This window comes from Pristiophorus japonicus, unplaced genomic scaffold (assembly GCF_044704955.1).
Source record: "Pristiophorus japonicus isolate sPriJap1 unplaced genomic scaffold, sPriJap1.hap1 HAP1_SCAFFOLD_367, whole genome shotgun sequence".
Taxonomy (NCBI): Eukaryota; Metazoa; Chordata; class Chondrichthyes; family Pristiophoridae; genus Pristiophorus; species Pristiophorus japonicus.
In genome coordinates, this window is record NW_027253510.1 from 393510 (window position 1) to 415641 (window position 22132).

A 22132-nucleotide genomic window follows, 5' to 3' on the forward strand; every position below is an offset into this window, starting at 1 on the left:
GGCAGCTGCGGGAGAGAGAGGGAGGCCACGATTGGGCGGCTGGGGGAGAGAGAGGGAGGCCATGATTGGGCGGGTGGGGGGGAGAGAGAGAGAGAGACCAAGATTGGGTGGGTGGACGGGGAGAGAGGGCACGATTGGTCGGGCAGGAGAGAGTGAGAGAGAGAGAGAGAGAGGCTACGATTGGGCGGGTGGGGGAGAGAGCGGCCATGACTGGGCGGGCGGCGGGGAGAGAGAGAGAGAGAGAGAGAGAGGCCATGATTGGGTGGGTGTGGGGTGTTATATTTGTAACCTTGTATATATATTGTACCGCCACCAGAGGGCTCATCCCCTGGAGTCCCAAGGGATCCCACAATCCCTTGGGAGCACAGGTACTTAAGGAGGCCTCCCAGGCTGGAGAGGCACTCTGGAGACCTGCAATAAAAGACAAAAGTCACACTTTACTTTTAGCTCACAGTATCCAGTCAGACTCTTTATTCATACATAACAACTGGCGACGAGATACAGATGACAAACCCAACGATGCAGAGAACAGTGGCAATCCTGGAGAAATTTTTGGAGGGAAATGATTGGGAAGTCTTCCAGGAGCGACTCGACCAATACTTCGTGGCCAACGAGCTGGAAGGATAAGCGAACACTGCCAAACGAAGGGCAATTCTCCTCACCGTCTGCGGGGCACCAACATATGGCCTCATGAAAAATCTGCTTGCTCCAGCGAAACCCAGAGAGAAATCGTACAATGATTTATGCACACTTGGCTGGGAGCATCTGAACCCAAAGGAAAGCGTTTTGATGGCAAGGTACCGGTTCTACACCTACAAAAGTTCTGAAGGCAGGAAGTGGTGAGTTATATCGCTGAGCTAAGACGCCCTTGCAGGACATTGCGAATTTGAAGGACATTTGGAGCACATGCTCAGAGACTTTTTCGTACTTGGCATTGGCCATGAAATGATACTTCACAAACTTTTGACTGTGTAGACCCCAACCTTGAGTAAGGCCATAGCAATAGCCCCGGCGTTCATTGCCACCAGTGACAATACTGAGCAAATCTCTCAGCACACAAGAGCTGCTACAAGTACTGTGAACAAAGTGATGTTGTTTTCACATCGCAACGTACAGGGCAGGCTCCACACGCCTGCAGCTGCACGTCCGCAGATGTCTCAGAGTCCACCATCAAGGGTGATGAATGTAAGGCCATTAACACCTTGTTGGCGCTGCATCATTTCCATTCATGCTGCTTCAAAGGGTACGTTTGCAAGGGCTGTGGAACAATGGGACACCTCCAATGTATGTGCAGGCGAGTTGCAAATCCTGTTAATCCTGCAAACCACCATGTAGCAGAGGATGAACAGATCCACGGCAGATCATCACGAACCAGAGCCTCAGACTGAGGAGGCAGAGGTATATGGGGTGAACACATTTAGCACAAAGTGTCCCCCGATAATGCTGAAGGTTGAACTAAATGAACTCCCGGTGTCAATGGAGCTGGACACGGGTGCGAGCCAGCCCATTATGAGCAAAAACACTTTTGATAAATTATGGTGCAGCAAGGCCTCAAGGCCAGTCTTGACTCCAATCCTCACAAAACTGAGACCTTACACAAAGGAAATGATTCCCATAGTCGGCAGTGTTACTGTAAAAGTCTCCTACGATGGAGCGGTGCACAAGCTACTACTCTGGGTGGTACCGGGCGATGGTCCCACGCTGCTTGGCAGGAGCTGGCTGGGAAAGATACGCTGGAACTGGGACGACGTCCGCGTGCTCTTGCCCGCTGACGACACTTCGTGTGCCCAGGTCTTAAACAAGTTCCCTTCACTGTTCAAACCAAGCATCGGGAAGTTCCAAGGAGCAGAAATGCAGATCCATCTAATTCCAGGGGTGTGACCCATCCATTACAAGGGAAGAGCAGTACCGTACATGATGAGAAAAAGGGTAGAGATCGAGCTAGGCCAGCAGCATCATATCGCTGATCGAATTCAATGAGTGGGCCAGTCCGATCGTTCCAATCCTCAAGTGAGATGGCACAGTCAGAATCTGTGGTGATTACAAAGTAACTATCAATCGTTTCTCCCTGCAGAATCAATACCCACTACCAAAGTCCGACGGCTTTTTGCCACGCAGGTGGGAGGAAAGATGTTCACGAATCTGGACTTGACCTTGGCCTACATGACGCAGGAGCTGGAGGAATCATCGAAGGGCCTCACCTGCATTAACACACACAAAGGTCTCTTCATTTATAACAGATGCCATCCGCCACAGACCAGGCACAGAAAACTCTGCCCATGCTCTCAGTAGGCTGCCATTGCCCACCACGGGGGTGGAAATGGCACAACCCGCAGATTTAGTCATGGTAATGGAAGCATTTGAGAGTGAGCAATCACCTGTCACAGCCCAACAGATTAGAACTTGGACAAGCCAGGAACCCTAGTTAAACTTGCCTTAGTTAAAAACTGTGTGCTGCACGGGAGCTGGTCCAGTATCCCAGTGGAAATGCAGGAACAGATAAAGCTGTACCAGTAGCACAAATATGAAATGTCTATACAGGCAGGCTGCCTTCTGTGGGGCAATCGAGTAGTGGTCCCCAAGAAGGGCAGAGATACCTTCATTAGTGACCTCCACAGCATCCACCCAGGCATCGCAATGATGAAAGTGATATCCAGATCCCACGTGTGGTGGCCCGCTATCGATGCGGACTTAGAGTCCTGCATGCACAGATGTAACACATGCTTGCAGTTGAACAATGCACCCAGGGAGGCGTCACTAAGTTTATGGTCTTAGCCCTCCAAACCGTGGTCTAGGATCTATGTCAACTATGCAGGCCCGTTCTTGGGTAAAATGTTTATTGTGGTTGCAGATGCGTTCTCCAAATGGATTGAATGTGAGATAATGTTGGCAAGCACATCCGCTGCCACCACTGAAAGCCTGCGGGCCATGTTTGCCACGCACGGACTACCCAATGTCCGTGTGAGCGACAATGGGCCATGTTTTACCAGTGCCGAATTCAAAGAATTCATGACCCGCAACGGGATCAAACATGTCACATCTGCCCCGTTCAAATCAGCATCCAATGGTCAGGCAGAAAGAGCAGTGCAAACTATCAATCAGGGCTTGAAGAGGGTAACTGAAGGCTCACTGCAGACTCGCCTATCCTGAGTCCTGCTTAGCTACCGCCCGAGACCCCACTCGCTCACTGGGATTCCACCTGCTGAACTGCTCATGAAAAGGGCACTTAAGACAAGGCTCTTGTTAGTTCACCCTGATTTACATGAAGCTGCCTGCTCTCTTCCTGTTCAACAAAGCACATATTATGATAGCTCAAATGTGTCACGCGAAATTGAAATCAATGATCCTACATTTGTATTAAATTATGGACAAGGTCCCAAGTAGATTCCTGGCACTGTTGTGGCCAAAGAGAGCAGGGTGTTTCGGGTCAAACTTTCAAATGGACTCATTCACTGGAAACACTTGGACCAAATCAAACTCAGATTCACTGAGCAACCCACTTTGTACCCTACTTTCTTTGACCCCCCCCACAACATACACACCAGTGCCAACCGACACCGCGGTTGGCCACGCAGCAGAACCCATCATCCGCAGCAGCCCAGCAGGACTCACCATACTAGGCAGCTCAGCAAGGCCAGCTGCACAGTAGCCCAGTGACGGCCCAACAGATAATTCACCTATACCAGCGTCATTTGTACCGAGACGATCAATCACGGCAAGAAGGCCCCCAGATCGACTCACCTTGTAAATAGTTACACTGTTGACTTTGTGGGGAGTGTTGTTATATATGTAACCTTGTATATACCTTGTACAGCCACCATATGGCTCATCCTCTGGAGTCTCAAGGGATCCCACAATCCCTTGGGAGCACAGGTACTTAAGGAGGCCTCCCAGGCTGGAGAGGCACTCTGGACACTTGCAATAAAAGTCTAAGGTCACACTTTACTTTGAGTTCACAGTATCCAGTCAGACTCTTTATTCATTCATAACAGGGGGAGAGAGAGTGAGAGAGAGACCACGATTGGACGGGTGGGGGAGAGAGAGGCCATGATCGGGCGGGCGTGTGAGAGAGAGAGAGAGAGAGGCCACGATTGGGCGGGTGGGGAGAGAGAGAGAGAGAGAGAGAGAGAGGGGCCATGATTGGGCGGTGTGAGAGAGAGAGAGAGAGGCCACGAGTGGGGGAGAGAGAGAGGCCATGATCGGGCAGTGGTGGGGAAGTGAGAGAAGCCACGATTGGGTGGGGGAGAGAGAGAGAGGCCGCGATCGATGGGGGGATAAGAGAGAGAGAGAGAGGCCACGATTGGGTGGGGGGGGGGGAGAGTGAAAGAGAGAGAGGGAGGCCATGATCGGGCGGGGGGCAGAAAGAGAGAGGCCACCATTGGGCGGGGGAGGGGGGGGGGGAGAGGCTACAATCGATGTAGGTGATGGCGGGGGGTGCAGTCCTGCCCCTCTTGCCCCAGAAGCAGTGCTGGAACATGCACTTACCTTGTGGATTGGGCCGCTCCCGCCTCCCTTTCACTGCCGGATTACCCGACTCCCGGGAAACCTGCGCAGGAGCTGCCTTGCTTCATTTTCAGTTCTGATCCCGAGCGCCGCACTTTCCAGAACCTCTCCCCATTATTCACCTAATCCCAGACACTGGGTGTTGTCAGGCTCTTGACTCTATAGGCCTTGTCGCCAAGCCTGATCCTGGTCCTCTGCCAGTGTCCACACACACACACACTTTCCGGCAGGGACCATGGGTTAGTCATTTAGTGTGGGAACCATGGCTGCCTTGTCCTTCCCCACTGCAGAGTTGCTAAAGTCAACGTTAACGTGCCAACTGCTGGCCTCATTAGCAGATACTCAGGACAGCCCAACCCTGGCATTTCCCCTTGTGATGAACACATGATTCACATTTGGAGCCACTGCTGGCTCCTATTTAAATGCCACATTAACACACACACCATTTCAGTTGGGTCGCTTTTGAATTCAGGCAGGAGCTGTCTTTGGAATTTTAATTTCTTATGTTATATATGTAAACCTGTAAATACCTTGTTTAATTATTAGAGGGCCCATCCCCTGGAGTCCCAAGGGATCCCACAAGCCCTTGGGAGCAGCTGTACTTAAGGAGGCCTCACAGGCTGGGGAGGCACTCTGGAGGCCTGTAATAAAAGACTACGGTCACACTTTACTTTGAGCTCTCAGTATCTGGTCAGACTCTTTATTCATACACAACATTATTGTTCTATTAAACCAACAACTTCTTTGTGAAAATAAAACCCTTCCCATCTTGGACAATCCATCCTTTCCCCCTGCCCTGCTGTGGGTCGGATACAGGTCCCAGTGTGGATATCTGAACGGAATATATGGAATTAAGGATAGTAAAGTAAACGGGATATATGAAAATGTATAAGCCATGGAAGAATAGCTGGGAGAATGTCAGATTGCAAATAGTGCAACATCAGCATAGCTAACAATCTGTCTCAAGGTTTCAAGTCACTAATCCTGCCAATAATATATAATTGTAACATGAAATACATCTGCAGAATTGCAAGGTCTCAGTAAATAGTCACACCATTAGATTGAAACATTTGGAGGCAATACTTGAGCTTTCAAGAAGAACATCTCATATAGATTGACTAATGAGTGTCTGAGTTAGACTGTCAATCCATTTGTATTTTGTTATCTGATTTCAAAACTGTATAACTGTTAACGCTTTACGATGTAACTTCACCTATCCGTAGGGAGTGTGTACGCTCTATCCAGAGAGTATATCTTCTGTCTGATAGGTCTTACTGGCCGGTAATAAAGACTGCTTTGTTCAAAGCACAAGAGGTATTCGACTCAGTAATTTTACTGAACCAGATTGAATAAAAGAATCCAGGAATTAACACCAGTGCGGTCTGTTCCTGTGAACCTGCGAGTGATAGCTAACATTTACATACCGATGACATTCAGCTGGGTTCCTGCTCCATCGATACGGCTCCACACACTGCAGATATAGGCAGCGGTGTTTCTGTGCTGCACGCCTGTGATGGTCAGAATGAAGCTAATACTGGTGACATCCCTGGAAGACTGAAAATGGTCAGCAAAACCCCGCTACTTTTTTAATGTATTATTTGTGTAATGAAGTATCATCTCCTTGTGTGTACCAGGGAGCTGTTGGGACCAGTGAACATCCACTTGCCTGACGTTGTCTTTCTTCATGGTGCAGCGTAAGCTCACAGTCTGACGCTCTCTCACGCTATAGACTGTCGGAGACTGAACCAGTACTGGTTCCGCCACTGCACCTGGGAATGTGATTGGTAAGTAAATAAATATAACAACGTAAGAATGACTTGCATTTCTATAGTGCCTTTCACAACCTCAGGACGTCCCAAAACGCTTTACAGCCTGGTGTGTAGTCACTGTTGTAATGTAGGAAAGGCGGCAGCCAATTGCAAGCTCCCACAAACAGCTATGTGATAAAGACCAGATAGTCTGTTTTACAACAACAACTTGTATCTATATAGCGCCTTTAATGTAGTAAAATGTCCCAAGGCACTTCACAGGAGTGTTGTAAGACAAAAATGTGACACCGAGCCACGTAAGATGGGGCAGATGACCAAAAACTTGGCCAAAGAGGTAGGTTTTAAGGAGCATCTCAAAGGAGGAAAGAGAAGCAGAGAGGTTTAGGGAGAAATTCCAGAGCTTAGGGCCGAGGCAGCTGAAGGCACGGCCACTGATGGTTGAACGATTATAATCAGGGATGCTCAAGAGGGCAGAATATGAGGAGCACAGACATTCTCGAGGGGGGGGGGGGTTGTGGCATTGGAGGAGATTACAGAGATAGGGAGAGGCGAGGCTATGGAGGAATTTGTAAACAAGGATGAGAATTTTGAAATTGAGGCAAATGTTGATTGAGGAATAAATATCGGCCCAGGACACGGGCGATAACCCTTCTTCTTCGAACTCTTCTACGAAATAGTGCCAAGGGATCTTTTACATCCATCTGCGAGAGCAGACGGGACCTCGGATTAATGTCTCCCCCGAAAGACGGCACTTCCGACACTGCAGCACTCCCTCAGCACTGCAGTGGATTTATGAGCTCAAGTCTCTGGAGTGGGACTTGAACCCACAACCCAACAGTGCAATATATCCCAACAGTGGATAGTCAAGGGGCTATAATGGAGGAGGAACACAATCACAATCACTAATGAGGTGGTACTCATTAAATAATGGGACTAAAGGTGTAGAAATCCCCTGGACCTGATGGCTTGCATCCTAGGGTCTGATTAGTGGATTAGTGGATGCATTGGTTGTAATTTACCAAAATTCCTTGGATTCTAGGGAGGTCCCAGCAGATTGAAAAACTGCAATTGTAACACCCCTATTTAAAAAAGGAGGCAGAAAAAAAGCAGGAAACTATAGACTAGTTAGCCTGACATCTGTGGTTGGGAAAATGTTGGATTCCATTATTAAAGAAGCAGTAGCAGAACATTTAAAAAAGCAGAATTCAGTCAGGCAGAGTCAGCATGGATTTATGAAAGGGAAGTTGTTATATATGTGGACTTGTATTTACTCTGTACAGCCACCAGAGGGCTCATCCCCGGGAGTCCCAAGGGATTGCATAATCCCTTGGGAGGACAGGTATTTAAGGAGGTTTCACAGGTTGGAGAGGCACTCTGGAGACCTGCAATAAAAGACTAAGGTTACACTTTACTTTGAGCTCACAGTGTTCAGTCTGACTCTTTCTCCATACACAATAACTGGCAACGAGATACAGATAACAAATCCAAAGATGCAGAGAACAGTGGGCATCCTGAAGAAATTTTCGGAGGGAGATGATTGGGAAACTTTTGTGGAGCGACTCGACCAATACTTCGTGGCTAACGAGCTGGATGGGAAAGAGAGCACTGCCAAATGAAGGGCAATCCTCCTCACCGTCTGTGGGGCACCAACGTATAGCCTCATGAAGAATCTGCTCACTCCAGCGAAACCCACGGAGAAATTGTACGACGATTTGTGCACACTGGTCCGAGAGCATTTTAACCTGATGGAAGGCGTTCTGATGGCGAGGTACCGGTTCTACACCTACAAAAGGTCTGAAGGCCAGGAAATGGCAAGTTATGTCGCCGAGCTAAGTGCATTGCAAATTTGAAGGACATTTGGAGCACATACTCCGAGACTTTTTCGTACTTGGCATTGTCCACAAAACCATACTTCTCAAATTTTTGACTGTAGAGACACCAACCTTGACCAAGGCCATAGCGATAACCCAGGCATTCATTGCCACAAGTGACAATACGATGCAAATCTCTCAGCACACAAGTGCTGCTACAATTACTGTGAACAAAGTGATTGGCTAACTAACAGAGAACACAGAGTCGGGATAAATGGTTCATTCTCGAGTTGGCAATCAATAACTAGTGGGGTGCTGTGGGGATTAGTGCTGGAACCTAACTATTTACAATCTACATTAACGACTTGGATGAAGGGACCGAGTGTAACGTAGCCAAGTTTGCTGATGATACAAAGATGGGAGGAAAAGCAACGTGTGAGGAGGGACAAAAAACTTGCAAAAGGACATAGACAGGCTAAGTGAGTGGGCAAAGATTTGGCAGATGGAGTATAAAGTGTAAGGTTATGCACGTTGGCAGAAAAAATCGAAGAGCAAGTTATTATTTAAATGGAGAAAAATTACAAAGTGCTGCAGTACAGCGAGACCTGGGGGTCTTGGTGCATGAAACACAAAAGGTTAGTATGCAGATACAGCAAGTGATCAGGAAGGCCAATGGAATTTTAGCCTTTATTGCAAAGGGGATGGAGTATAAAAGCAGGGAAGTCTTGCTACAGTTATGCAGGGTATTGGTGAGGCCACATCTAGAATATTGCGTAAAATTTTGGTTTCCATATTTAAGAAAGGATATACTTGCTTTGGAGGTAGTTCAGAGAAGGTTCACTAGGTTGATTCCAGAGATGAGGGAGTTAACTTATGACGAAAGGTTGGGTAGTTTGGGTCTCTACTCATTGGAATTCAGAAGAATGAGAGGTGATCTTATCGAAACGTATAAGATTATGAGGGGGCTTGACAATGTGGATACAGAGAGGATGTTTCCACTAATAGGTGAGACTAGAACTAGGGGGCATAATCTTAGAATAAGGGGCCGTCAATTTAAAACTGAGATGAGGAGGAATTTCTTTTCTCAGAGGGTTGTAAATTTGTGGAAATCGCTGCCTCAGAGAGCTGTGGAAGCTGGGACATTGAATAAATTTAAAACAGAGACAGTTTCTCAACCGATAAGGGAATAAAGGGTTATGGAGAGCGGGCAGGTAAGTGGACCTGAGTCCATGATTGGATCAGCCATGATCATATTAAATGGCGGAGCAGGCTCGAGGGGCCGTATGGCATGCTCCTGCTCCTATTTCTTGTTATGTTCTAGCCTTCCGACTCAGGTGGGAGTGCTGCCCACTTCTCCGAGAGAACTCACTCTTGCTGAACTTACAACCAGGGTCCTGAACTTAAGGAAAGGTAACTTCGATGGTTTGAAGCATGAATTGGCTAGAGTAGACTTGCAAATGATATTTAAAGGGTTGACAGTGGATATGCAATGGCAAACATTTAAAGATCACATGGATGAACTTCAGCAATTGTACATCCCTGTCTGGAGTAAGAATAAAATGGGGAAGGTGGCTCAACCCTGGCTAACAAGGGAAATTAAGGATAGTGTTAAATCCAAGGAAGAGGCATATAAATTGGCCAGAAAAAGCAGCAAACCTGAGGACTGGGAGAAATTTAGAATTTAGCAGAGGAGGACAAAGGGTTTAATTAAGAGGGAGAAAATAGAGTATGAGAAGAAGCTTGCCGGGAACATAAAAACTGACTGCAAAAGCTTCTATAAATATGTGAAGTGAAAAAGATTAGTGAAGACAAACGTAGCTCCCTTGCAGTCGGATTCAGGTGAATTTATAATGGGGAACAAACAAATGGCAGACCAATTGAACAAATTCTTTGGTTCAGTCTTCACGAAGGAAGATACAAATAACCTTCCAAAAGTACTAGGGGACCGAGGGTCAAGTGAGAGGAGGAACTGAAGGATATCCTTATTAGGTGGGAAATTGTGTTAGGGAAATTGATGGGATTGAAGGCCGATAAATCCCCGGGGCCAGATAGTCTGCATCCCAGAGTACTTAAGGAAGTGGCCCTAGAAATAGTGGATGCATTGGTAATCATTTTCCAACAGTCTATCAACTCTGAATAAGTTCCTGTGGACTGGAGGGTAGCTAATGTAACACCACTTTTTAAAAATGGAGGGCGAGAGAAAATGGGTAATTATAGACCGGTTAGCCTGACATCAGTCGTGGGGAAAATGTTGGAATCAATTATTAAGGATGAAATAGCAGCACATTTGGAAAGCAGTGACAGGATCGGTCCAAGTCAGCTTGGATTTATGAAGGAGAAATCATGCTTGACAAATCTTCTGGAATTTTTTGAGGATGTAGTTAGCAGAGTGGACAAGGGAGAATCAGTGGATGTGGTGTATTTGGATTTTCAAAAGGCTTTTGACAAGGTCCCACACAAGAGATTGGTATGTAAAATCAAAGCACATGGTATTGGGGGTAATATACTGATGTGGATCGAGAACTGGTTGGCAGACAGGAAGCAGAGAGTTGGGATAAATGGGTCCTTTTCAGAATGGCAGGCAGTGACTCGTGGAGTGCCGCAGGGCTCAGTGCTGGGACCCCAGCTCGTTACAATATACAACAATGATTTGGATGAAGGAATTGAGTGTAATATCTCCAAATTTGCAGATGACACTAAACTGGGTGGCGGTGTGAGCTGTGAGGGGGACGCTAAGAGGCTGCAGGGTGACTTGGACAGGTTAGGTGAGTGAGCAAATGCATGGCAGATGCAGTATAATGTGGATAACTGTGAGGTTATCCACTTTGGGGGCAAAAACGCAAAGACAGAATATTATCTGAATGGTGGCAGATTAGGAAAAGAGGAGGTGCAACGAGACCTGGGTGTCATGGTTCATCAGTCATTGAAAGCTGGCCAGATGCAGCAGGCGGTAAAGAAGGCAAATGGTATGTTGGCCTTCATAGCAATGGAATTTGAGTATAGGAACAGGGAGGTCTTACTGCAGTTGTACAGCGCCTTGGTGAGGCCTCACTTGGAATATTGTGTTCAATTTTGGTCTCTTAATCTGAGGAAGGACGTTCTTGCTATTGAGGAAGTGCAGCAAAGGTTCACCAGACTGATTCCCGGGATGGTCGGACTGACATATGAGGAGAGACTGGATCAGCTGGGCCTTTATACATTGGAGTTTAGAAGGATGAGAGGGGATCTCATAGAAACATACAAAATTCTGACGGGACGGGACAGGTTAGATGCGGGTAGATTGTTCCCAATATTGGGGAAGTCCAGAACCAGGGAACACAGTCTTAGGATAAGGGGTAGGCCTATTAGGACTGAGATGAGGACAAACTTCTTCACTCAGAGTTGTTAACCTGTGGAATTCCCTGCCGCAGAGAGTTGTTGTTGCCAGTTCATTGGATATATTCAAGAGGGAGTTAGATATGGCCTTTACGGCTAAAGGGATTAAGGGGTATGGAGAGAAAGCAGGAAAGGGGTACTGAGGGAATGATCAGCCATGACCTTATTGAATGGTGGTGCAGGCTCGAAGGGCCGAATGGCCTACTCCTGCACCTATTTTCTATGTTTCTGTGTCTCTACTGCCTGATGTGAATTACTGACCAGCTTGCTTTTTTCCCACCAGATGCCAGGTTGCTCTGTATTTAATGACGTACACTAACAGTGTTGAACAGGAAGGGAGGAATTGTATGTGGGAGTGTTATAGCTAGAATATTCTGGCCGGTGATCTTGTACATTATTGCACGCTGCACATGCTGAGAATGCCATTGCCAGAATGTGGTTTGAAACTGTAGACCTGTTGGAGAGAAGCCCCAACTCTTGAGACAAGGCGAGGCTTTCAAGTATAGGCTTTAGGGAAGACAGTAAAAGACAATTCAATAGATACATTTAATCATGTTATTGTGAGAGGGTCTTCATATTTAGAATTTTATATTATGTTTAAACTTTATTTCTGACATTAGAAAATTAATTTATGGCGAATAAATTGCAATTATTATTGGTCAGTCAGTGGTCAGCGGAAAATGAACGGCGCTCACCATTCATTACACTTAAGGTTAAACATTTGTTTGCTTAGCACCACCCGTTAGTGCCCAAGAGGCGGGGGGTGGGGGGGCACTAGAACATAAGAATATAGAAATAGAAGCAGGAGTCGGCCATTTGTCCCCGCAAGCCTGCTCCGCCATTTAATCAGATCATGGCTGATTTGATCTTGGGCTCAGCTACACTTCTCTGCCCACTCCCCATAATCCTTATCATTGAAACATATACTTGCATTGGAGGTAGTTCAGAGAAGATTCACTCATTTGATTCCTGAGGTGAAGGGATTGACTTATGAAGAAAAGTTGAGCAGGTTGGGCCTATACACGTTGAAGTTCAGAAGAATGAGAGATGATCTTATTAAGACATATAAAATAATGAGGGGGCTGGACAAAGTAAATGCAGAGAGGATGTTTCCACTCATGGAGTTATCTAGAACTAGGGTGCATAGTTTTCGAATAAGGGGTCGCCCATTTAAAACTGAGATGAGGAGGAATTTCTTCTCTCGGTTGTACATCTGTGGAATTCTCTGTGCCAGAGAGCTAAGGAGGCTGGGTCATTGAATATATTTAAAGCGGAGATAGCAGAATTTTGAGCGATAAGGGAGTAAATGCATATGGGGAGCGGGCTGGAAAGTTGAGCTGAGCCAATAATCAGATCAGCCATGATCTTATTGAATGGCGGACCAGGTTCGAGAGGCCCTTTGGCCTACTCCTGTTCCTATTTCCTATGTCTCTTATATTTACACAGTACCAGATCTAAGATACCCTGCTCCCTGGTTGTTTCCACAATGTACTGTCCAAGGAAACCATCCCAGATACACTCTATGAATTCTTCCTCAAGGCTATCGTGCCCAATTTGATTTGTCCAATCAATATATAGAGTAAAATCACCCATGATTATTGCCGGAACTTTCTTACAAGATTCCAATACTGCTTTATTTATGCTCTGCCCAACAGTGTAGTTTCTGTTAGGGGGCCTATAGACTATGCCCACCAATAACTTCTTCCCCTTATTGTTTCTTATCTCCACCCAAATTGATTCTACATCTTGATCTTCTGAGCCAATATCATTTCTCATTACTGCACTGATCTCATCCTTTATTAACAGAGCTGCCCCACCTCCTTTTCCATTCTGTCCATCCTTCCAAATTGTCAAAAATCCCTGAATTTTCAGTTCCCAGCCTTGGTCACCTTGCAACCATGGCTCTGTAATGGTTATCAGATCATACCCATTTCTATCTATTTGTGCCGTCAATTCATCTGTCTTGTTACAAATGCTGCGTGCATTCATATAAAGTGCTTTTGATTTTGTCTTTTACCATTTTCCCTGCTTTGACCTCACTTTCTGATACACTTATGTTTATAAATTCTGTCCCTTCCTGTCACACTCTGGTTATCATTTCCCCCATCGCTCCCCTGCTCTACTGCCTTCTAGCCGCTAAGCACTTGCTGCCCGAGTGCCGCGCTGTCGGTGCCTGCCGTGAACCTCAGTGATGGTTTAGCAGCGGCGCTATCAGTTAACGCCGTGCACTCTAGCACCACCCACTTGGTGACGTCATGGGTGTACAACGCCACGTTAGTGCCGCGATCCTGAACTTCACTCCTTTCGCCTGCCGTAGCGCCTGGCACTGTCACCGACAGGGAGAGCGGGTGTTCCATGGAAGCTCCTGGGGCGATGTTATAGAGCAGGAGCCTGTGGCTGGTCAGTTGTAAAATCTTTTAACATTGCCGTGATTCTGTGAGGTCGCACATACTGCTGCCGATGTTTCCAACGCTCCCTTCACCTTTCTCTCATTTTTCAGGTTTCCGAGCACCAGACCTTCATTATCCATGCAGTGCTACCACCCCTAGAGCCCTCAAAGTAGCGTAGAACGCTTCCCTAAGTGCTCCACTCCCCTCTTGGGGCGCTACTAGTGAATATCCCGTTTGGACACGGTAAACATCGCCCGGCGCTAATATTAGAACAGATTTTTAGGCCTAAGACTCTCTATGGGCTTTTGCACTGTAACTTGCGATAATCAGAGAGTAAAAACAGCGCGGTGCCCTCGACAGGGGATCTAGGACCTGTTTGAACACACCGTGATTCCTCCCGCAAAATCTGCACCATTGTAAAAAAAAAAACTATTATGAGCAATTGGATTGGTTAACAAGCCATGACAGTGAAATGTTGGGTTTTTTCGACATAAAATGTTGACATGGGCCTTGAATTTTCTCGCAATCCTCAGCACTTGCACCATTATTGTGCTAAAAAAGAGCGAGGAAATTGGTTTTTTGACACATTTATGTACTGTGGGAAAACTCTCCATCCTCTCCAGAGGTTTTCGGGCCCGAGGACCATGGGAAGTGGATGGTGCCAATAAGTGTTCACCCATGTCCCTGATTACAGAAACAGGAAAGGGTTTATTTAAACTCAATATTGCAGATTTGTGACCAGTCTTGAGTTTCATCGAACAATAAAAGTGTGCCGGAGCTGAGCTACCTTCGGTGGACTGGATTGAATCGGTTTGGAGAATATAAAGGAGCAAAGCAAGTGCTGGTCATCCTGAGACAAGGGGCACTCCATCACACATGGTGCAGTGAGAGTTTCAGCCCCTATCGGCCACTGGAGAACCAGTTAAAATGGAAGAATAAAATGTTGTCCTGAAGTTGTGAACTGGCTGTCAGAGTTACAGCAGCAGCAGTTATTTCTCCAGATGTTTGAACACTCAAAGGACTGACACCATCGACCACAACAGACCCAGAAGGTTTAGCAGGCTGCTCTAACACTATCCAGCAAGATGCCCATTGAACACCACCTTCCTACAGTGCCTATACTTTATAAGCCGATTATAAAGTCCAGTCGTAGCCCGAGAATCACCTGCAACTACTTCTCTTCCCTAACCACCGACTCCATCCCTCTCCTGGCAACTGTCTGAGGCTGGACCAGACCGCTCGCAACCTTGGTGTCGCACTTGACCCCGAGATGAGCTTCTGACCACATATCCGCACCATCACCAAGATCGTCAACTTCAACCTCTGTAACATGGTCAGACTCTGCCCCTGCCTCAGCTTATCTGTTGTTGAAACCTCCCATCCATGCCTTTGTTACCTCTAGACTTTACCCTTGTGCTCGTGACCTAAATTGGCTCCTGGTCTGGTAATTCTCATCCTTGTTTTCAAATCCCTCATCCCTCCCTGAATTCCACCAGCCCTACAACCCTCCGAGATCTCAGCGCTCCTCCAATTCTGGCCTCTTGTGCAACCTCGATTTCAATCGCTCCAACATTGGCGGCCATGCCTTCAGCTGCCTCGGCCCTAAGCACTAGAATTCCCTCCCTAAACCTCTCCGCCGCTCGACCTCTCTCTCCTCATTAAAACCTACTACTTTGACCAAGCGCAGTATCACATTTTGTTTGATAATGCTCCTGTGAAGTGTCTTGGGATGTTTTACTATGTTACAGGTGCAAGTTGTTGTTATGCATGTGAATCCTCTGAGGGCTACTGCCAGGAATAAAATCAGAAAATGCTGGAAACATTCAGCAGTTCAGAGCATCTACGGAGAGAGAAACAGAGTTAACGTTTCAGGTTGATGGTCCTTCGTCAGTTCTGACCTGCTGAGTATTTCCAGCATTTTCTGTTTTGATTTCCGATTTCCAGCATCCGCAGTGTTGTGCTTTTGAGTCGCTGACAGGGTTTTCTGTACATGTTGAACCTCCCTTATCCAGAACCCTGGAAACCTGGCCTGTTCTGCATAAGGGATTTTTCCGGATGAGGGGTGGTCATGTTAAATTGGATGGTACAGGTACTGAGCAAGGGGATATCAGGGCTGGCTGGCTTGTGGCTGGGAGTGCGGCAGAGAGATCATGGGGCGGGGGTTGGATCGCGGGGTCAGGCCAACGATTGCTGGAGTCGGCAGCGAGGAAGGACTTCAATTTGTTCATGTAGGACTTCTGAGCATGTACCACCGGTGGCCGGGAATGGTTCTGGACGAGGGGTGGCTCTGGATACGGGAGTTCTGGATAAGAACATAATAACATCATAAATAGGAGCAGGAGTAGGCCATACGGCACCTCAAGCCTGCTCTGCCATTTAATACGATCTTGGCTGATCCGATCATGGTCTCAGATCCACTTCCCTGCCCGTTCCCCATAACCCCTTATTCCCTTATCGGTTCAAAAACTGTCTATCTCTATCGTAAATTTATTCAGTGTCCCAGCTTCAATAGCTCTCTGAGGCAGTGAATTCCACAGTTTTACAACCCTCTGAGGAAATAAATTTTTCCTCATCTCAGTTTTAAAACGGCCCCTTATTCTAAGATTATGCCCCCTAGTTCTCGTCTCCCCTATCAGTGGAAACATTCTCTCTGTATCCACCTTGTCAAGCCCCCTCATCATCTTATACATTTCGATAAGATCACCTCTCAATTCCAATGATTAGAGACCCAACCTACTCAACCTTTCCACATAGGTTAACCCCCTCATCTCCGGAATCAACCTTGTGAACCTTCTCTGAACTGCCGCCAAAGCAAGTATATCCTTTCATAAATATTCGAGGTGTGGCCTCACCAATATCCTGTATAACTGTAGCAAGACTTCCCTACTTTTATACTCCATCCCCTTTGCAATAAAAAACAAGATTACATTGGCCTTCCTGATCACTTGCTGTACTGTAGCACTTTGCAATCTTTCTCCATTTAAATAATAACTTGCTCTTTGAATTTTTCTGCCAAAGTACGTGACCTCACACTTTCCAACATTATACTCCATCTGCCAAATTTTTACCCACTCACTTAGCCTGTCTACGTTCTTTTGCAGATTTTTTGTGTCCTCCTCACCCATTGCTTTTCCTCCCATCTTTGTATCGTCAGCAAACTTGGCAACGTGACACTCAGTCCCTTCTTCCAAGTCGTTAATATAGATTGTAAATAGTTGTGGTCCCGGCACTGATCCCTGTGGCACCCCACTAGTTACTGATTGTCAACCCGAGAATGAACCATTTATCCTGACTCTCTGTTTTCTGTTCGTTAGCCAATCCTCTATCCATGCTAATATATTACCCCCAACCCCGTGAACTTTTATCTTGTGCAGTAACCTTTTATGTGGCACCTTGCCTTCTGGAAGTCCAAATACACCACATCCACTGGTTCCCCTTTATCCATCCTGTTCGTTGCATCCTCAAAGAATTCCAGCAAATTTGTCAAACATGACTTCCCCTTCATAAATCCATGCTGACTCTGCCTGACCGAATTATGCTTTTCTAAATGTCCTGCTACTGCTTCTTTAATAATGGACTCCAACATTTTCCCAACCACAGATGTTAGGCTAACTGGTCTCTCGTTTCCCGCTTTTTGTCTGCCTTTTTTTTTTAAAAATAGGGGCGTTACATTTGCAGTTTTCCAATCTGCTGGGACTTCCCCAGAATCCAGGGAATGTTGGTATATTACAACCAGTGCATCTACTATCCCTGCCGCTACTTCTCTTAAGAGCTTAGGATGCAAGCCATCATGTCATGGGGATTTATCTGCCTTTAGACCCATTATCTTACTGAGTACCACCTCCATTGTGATTGTGTTAAATTCTTCGCCCCCTCCCCCCCTCCATTGCCCCTTGACTATCCACTGTTGGGATATTGTTAGTGTCCTCTACTGTAAAGACTGATACAAAATATTTGTTCAGAGTTTCTGCCATCTCCATGTTCCCCATTACTAATTCCCCGGTCGCGTCCTCTAAGGGACCAACATTTACTTTAGCCACTCTTCCTGTTTATATACCTATAGAAACTCTTGCTATCTGTTTTTAAGGGAGGTTCAACCTGTACTTGAAATGAAGGCACAGGTTTCACCCACTCAGTGTTTAAGGGGAGAGTGAGAGTGAGAGTGTGGGGCAGTAATAATGTCCAATGAAGCCTTTTTTCCACAGCCTCAGAGATGTGATCACACAGTCACGGCAATGTTTGCACCGCAAGTTTAACGTTGGTGCATAGCTAAAGTTCCATTGCAAATCCAGTGTCAGGATTTAACTCCACTCTGGAGTGAGGTGCAGTGAGAGTCAAAGTCCGACATTAATCCAGAGCGCCATTTGGATATCCTGTTAAAGGTGCTATATAAATGCAAGTTATTTTTATGCAGACAGATACAGTGATCTTTCCTAAACAGGCAGCCAGGAGCCAAGTCATACTTAAAGCCAAACTCCAGCTCCCGTCTCACACCAGAAGTTGGTGTAAATGCACGCTGAATGGAATCTGCCAATATAATAATGCTGCTTCCTCTTCTGAGGCACACATGTTGAAATTGGATATTAATAAATTCAGCACATTGCTAGATCACTGCAGAATATGTATGTCTAACAGGACACGGTTTCACAATCAGTAACAGAACCCATCAAAAGTCGAACATACTGAACCAAACATTCACTACTTCCAAACCAAACTGGAACAAGTACCTACCCACAGAAGAGCAGAGGGTCAGAGTGAAAACCAGGAATATTTTACAGATCATTCCAACTGGAAAGCGTGCCCCTACAGCCACTAATCTATCAGACACTATAATCTATCAGATAAGCAGATGTTACTTGGTGACACCAGTTACTTGTGACAAATCATCAGGTGGTACGTAGAGGGAGGAGGGACAGATATCAAAGCAAACAGGCTGACAAGACTTCAGTGATACTAAATGAAAAGGATAATACAATAATTGGGTTGTGCGTAAGGCAGCTTGGAAGCAAATTCCGAATTCTGGTCTAACTCCTTAACTGCAGTTATTTTCCCAACTCCTGCTCCCACCAGAGGAACTGAGTGTTTCTACCCATTGTCAACAGTACCTTTTACATCTTCCAATCTTCAAAATGTGGTTCCAGGGAAGCCAAGCTGATGAAAGAAAGTGATGCAAGGTTTACGAACCAATATAATGAATACAGGACAGCTACAAAAGGATAAATAAGAGAGTAACAGAGTTAACTAGCAATAAAAACATAAAGGAAATAAAAAGGCTTCAACAAGCATATTGGGTAGTGAGCAGGTAGTCAGGGCTACTGAGAGATGGGGGAGGCAAAGGTCGTCGTGGGAGGGTGGGAATGAAAGCGATATGACATAAGGCCTTTGTCTCAGCTTTCATAGAGGAGGTGGTTATTGAGATGTAGAACCAGCAGAGGTGGGGGTTATTATTCACACACAGATTGGACACAACACACAACTTAAACTTAAGGTAGGTGGATGGTTTCCATCTCAGGATCTTGAGGGAAATGAGTGAAGAAATACTTCAAATGGGCACCCAGCACAAAGGGGCAGAAGGGGAAGCTCACATTAACGGTAACGATGGCACCTCTGCTTGGGCCCACATGCCACCTTTGCCCCTATGTCCAGCTGCTTCCATGTTGCATCCTCACTAATTCCATCCTGGCATCTTACCTGTCCGAGCATCAGCACTGATACGCCCATTAGTGAGGCACTGGACAGTGAGAAGGGTTATCACCAGGCGAACCACTAGTGAGAATGAAGACCGAGGAGTGGAAGAGAGGATCAGTACCGTTCCACCATGGCAGGAGGAGAAACAACAGTCCTCCACGAACGGCCCAGGCCAATGATTTGGGAGCATCAGTCTCGTGAGCAGCTGGTGGAGACACTTTCCACGCATGTGGTTGAGAGGATGGACAAGTGGGAGGAGTCCAGCACCAACATCTGCAACAATATTTATTCTTCCTGCACCTCCCAAAAAGCCTCCTGAACTTCGACTTAGCTGCTGCCAGACTGATCAACCTACTCCTCCCCCTGAATACTTTTCTGCCAACTTGACTCCCCAGATTTCGAACCCCTCCCTCCCAAAATGGCGAGCTACCATATGATTAATTATAACGTGCCTTCAGCTTGGTGGTTCCATGCAAATGAGGCCTGACCCTGAAAATGAATCCGGCTTCTTACAGCCTACCTCAACAACAACAACTGGTATTTATATAGCACCTTTAACACAGTGAAACATCCCAAGGTGCTTCACAGGAGTATTATGAGACAATAAAAATTGACACCAAGCCACATAAGGAGAAATTAGCGCAGGTGATCAAAAGCTTGTTCAAAGAGGTAGGTTTTAAAGATTGTCTTGAAGGAGGAAAGAGAGGCAGAGAGGTTTAGACAGGGAGTTCTAGAGCTTAGGGCCCAGGCAACAGAAGGTATGGCCACCAATGGTTGAGTGATTATAATCGGGGATGCTCAAGAGGGCAGAATTAGAGGAACGCAGAGATCTCGAACAATGACGGACAGGAAAAGACCTACTGCTCCATCCAGCCTGTCCCACACAATTGTGATACCTTGTGTACCACAATATATACACTCCACCCCACTCAAAACCATGTCATCTCCTGGGAGAGGTGAAAAAACAGAAAGAAACCCAGGCCAAATGAGGGAAAAATGCGGGAAATTCCTCTCCGCCCCCTGCCCCCAGGTGATCGAAACTAATCCGGGAGATCACGTTGGCCCTGATAATTTCTTGCAGTACCTACCTATTGTATGAGGTGATCTCCACCCCAACCAGAAACAGGTTCAGCTCTCGCTTGAAGAAATTCAGTGAATCCGTGTCCATCGCATGAGCCAGCAGTCTGTTCCAGGGTAGAAACATAGAAAATAGGCGCAGGAGTAGGCCATTCGGCCCTTCGAGCCTGCACCACCATTCAATGGCTGATCATTCCCTCAGTACCCCTTTCCTGCTTTCTCTCCATATCCCTTGATCTCCTTAGCCCTAAGGGCCATATCTAACTCCTTCTTGAATATATCCAATGAGCGGGCATCAACAACTCTCTACGGCAGGGAATTCCACAGGTTAACAACTCTGAGTGAAGAAGTTTCTCCTCATCTCAGTCCTAATTGGCCTACCCCTTATCCTAAAACTGTGTCCCCTGGTTCTGGATTTCTCCTACATCGGGAACATTCTACCTGCATCTAACCTGTCCCGTCCCGTCAGAATCTTGTCTGTTTCTATGAGATTCCCTCTCATCCTTCTAAACCCCAATGTATAAAGGCCCAGTTGATCCAGTCTTTTCTCATGCGTCAGTCCTGCCATCCCAGGAATTAGTCTGATGAACCTTCGCTAAACTCCCTAAATAGCAAGAACGCCCTTCCTCAGATTCGGAGACCAAAACTGAACACAATATTCCAGGTGAGGCCTCACCAAGGTCCTGTACAACTGCAGTAAGACCTCCCTGCTCAAGTACTCAAATCCCCTAGCTATGAAGGCCAGGGTCCACTGTTCCCTGGGCAAAGAACCACCTCCTAACATCTAACCTCGATCTGGCCTTACAAAATTTCACATCGTGACCCCTGGTCCTCCCTAACCTTTGTAATTGGAACAAACTGTCAACTCGAACATAATCGCTTCCCTTCATTATCTTATAAACCTTGATTAGATCAGCCCCAAGTCTTCTCCAATATGTAGAGTCCCAGCTCGTTGAGCCTACCTTGATAACTAGGAAACTTTAAACTGGGAACTAGTCAAGTGGCCCTCCTCTGCACCCTTTGCAAAGCCTCAAAATCACCCACCATGTGAGGATACCAAAACTGACACAGTGTTCCACGTGCAGCCTGAGGAAGGTCTCTTACAAGGGGAGAAAGTATACTCACTATTTTAGGATCTCTCCGCCCATCACCTGCCCGATGAATGCTCCACTTCAAGATTATCCCTGGGTCTCTAAGTGTAGTAGATCATTTACTATGAAGATAATTCCTCATGTGGGGGGAGGGGGTGAAAATGGGTATCTTTGAACTAGGCTGTGAGTGACAGTTTCATTCAATGGTCAGCGGCACCTTTATAATATTTGCTTAATATCAGTCTGGGCTTCAAAGCGAAGGATGGGTATGACTGTTCCTGAATTTGAAACTTTTGTTCATTGAAACTGATTATTTTTGTCGATTAATTAGCAATCTCGTTGTGCGAGGCCCCTTGGGGAAGAGTGACCATAATATGGTGGAATTCTGCATTAGGATGGAGAATGAAACAGTTAATTCAGAGACCATG

At 46.3% G+C, this 22132-nt stretch overlaps 1 long non-coding RNA gene across 1 annotated transcript in view; it reads left to right on the forward strand.

Moving 5' to 3' along the window:
* LOC139250297 (uncharacterized) overlaps positions 1 to 22132 on the forward strand; it is a 293445-nt gene that overhangs the window by 18020 nt on the left and 253293 nt on the right. The window contains exon 3 of the long non-coding RNA XR_011591287.1: positions 6138 to 6287. This is a non-coding gene — a long non-coding RNA (uncharacterized lncRNA). The remainder of the gene's footprint in view (positions 1 to 6137; positions 6288 to 22132) is intronic.